Genomic DNA, 2,150 nt, shown 5'->3' on the forward strand with positions numbered 1-2,150 from the left:
CCCCTAGAGGAGAGCAGCTGAAGTTCCAGGAGGGTGTGACCTCAGGTCCCCTAGAGGAGAGCAGCAGGCACTCATGGTGCTCCACCTTCTCTCCAGCCCCGTGATTTCATTTTTTGAAGATAAAAATCGACTGCACATAGTGACTATTTTTTTCTTATTTGTTGATGTGATTCTATTTCTTAGTTATTATGAAGAGTATAGCAATAAACACAGGAGAGTAAGTGCCTCTTCATTTCCCAGATGGCTAAGGGAAAAACATACTAGTTACTGTGTCTCTTCTAATTCCAAAAAATAGTCTGTGTCTGTGGCTGCTGTAATTTTCAATTTTAAGGCAGACAGCAGGTCCAGTGTCCTCTTTGCTTTCTTTTCAGTGCTGTGTCTTCTAGAATGGCATATATGTCAGAACAGATTTTTGAACCTTGGCTTTTAAACCACAAAGTAGCTTATGTGGCCCTGAACAATTTCCTTAGCCTCTCCGAGTTAGGCTTCCCCATCTCTAGTATAACAATGCATTCAGTGCTGTAGAGTTGAAAAGATTGAAGAGAGTGCCACAAGTATATAGTAGGCGATAAATATTTGCTTAATGCTGTCGAGCTGAATCTTTTCCTTAAAGATGATAAATTTAAGATGTTGTGATCACAGGAGGATGAAGTGGAGAGGGAATAAGGCTGAGATAAAACCTGGAGATATATAAATGAAACAGATAAAACAAGACAGATACTCAAACTGAGTTAGAAAAAGAAGACTGAATCATGAAGCTGCATAGTGAGTCTCAGAATCCACGTGAAAGATGAACATACAAGACTCAAAGGAATAAATTCTTTGATTTTCAAGCTTCATCTGAGAGAATGCATAGGTGATTAATACCAAGCCACAGCCAGGTACTACTTCACCCCGAAAAGGGCAAAAACTCTCAAATCCTGGCAAAGGGTTGAAAACTATTGCTGTGGACATATATTTGTGGAACATAATCTGAAGATCCCACACAAGTAGACATAGAACTAGCACATGATCCAGCAGTCCCATCACTAGTTCCAATGCAGAGGAAATGAAACCACTGCGATTCAGTACTTAGAGGTTAGTTGCAGCCCTATTCACCAGAACCCAGATATGGAAGCACCCTATGTATCCATTGGCAGATGAAGTATAAAGGAAGTGTTGTACACATATACAGTAGAACATTATTTACTCTCAAAAGAGTGCAGTCTGGAACGGGAGAGATGGCTCAGCAGTTAAGAGCACTGGGATGCTCTCTTCCAGAGGATTCAATTCCTAGCACACACATGGTGGCTCACAAACATCTGTAAGTCCAGTTCCAGGGGATTCAACACCCTCTTCTGACCTCCATAGGCAACATGCGTACACAGAAGGCACAGGCAAAACACCCATACACATTTTTTTAATGTAGAAAGAGGAAAAAATGTAATTCAATCATTTGCTGCAGTGTGGATAGAATTGAAGGATATTCATTATGTGAAATATATCTAGCGTAGACAGACCATGCCAAACATTCCCATTGATATGAGCAACCTTAAAAAGTTGTTTCCATAAAAAATAGAGAATGGAATCATGGTTACTAGAGTCCTGGAAAAGATTAGGGAAAATGTGATGGACAGAGAATGATTTCAGGGTACAGAGATAAAGTTGGGTAGGAGGAATAGCCTCTAGTGTTCTATAGCAGACTAGGGTAACTATAGTTGGAAAATACCATTGTAAACATTAAAAAACTTGGATGGAGAATTGTGAATGTTCACACCCCAAAGAAATATATATCAGTCTCCCTGACCTGATCACTACATATGTATAGTAAAATGTATTGAAATGTTACAGTGTATTATGTGTAGTTATGCATCAGTTTTTAAAAATCTGAGCTAGGATGATTGCTAAGTGGGTAAGTGGCTTGCTGTGCAAGGATGAGCACCTGGGTTTGAGTCCCCATGATCCACATACAATTGGGGCACTGTTATGTATGCCTTATACTCCAGTGCTGTGTGGAAGAGACATATGGCTCCAGAAAGCTTCTTGACCAGATAGCTGAGCTGCCGAAATGGTGGGCTTCAGGATAGGTGTGAGACCCTGTCTTAGAGAATCCAGCAGACACCTATAGAGGAAGACACCTGAGGTCCTCCTGGCCTCTGCTGGTGCACATA

This window comes from Microtus ochrogaster, chromosome X (assembly GCF_000317375.1).
Source record: "Microtus ochrogaster isolate Prairie Vole_2 chromosome X, MicOch1.0, whole genome shotgun sequence".
Lineage (NCBI taxonomy): Eukaryota > Metazoa > Chordata > Mammalia > Rodentia > Cricetidae > Microtus > Microtus ochrogaster.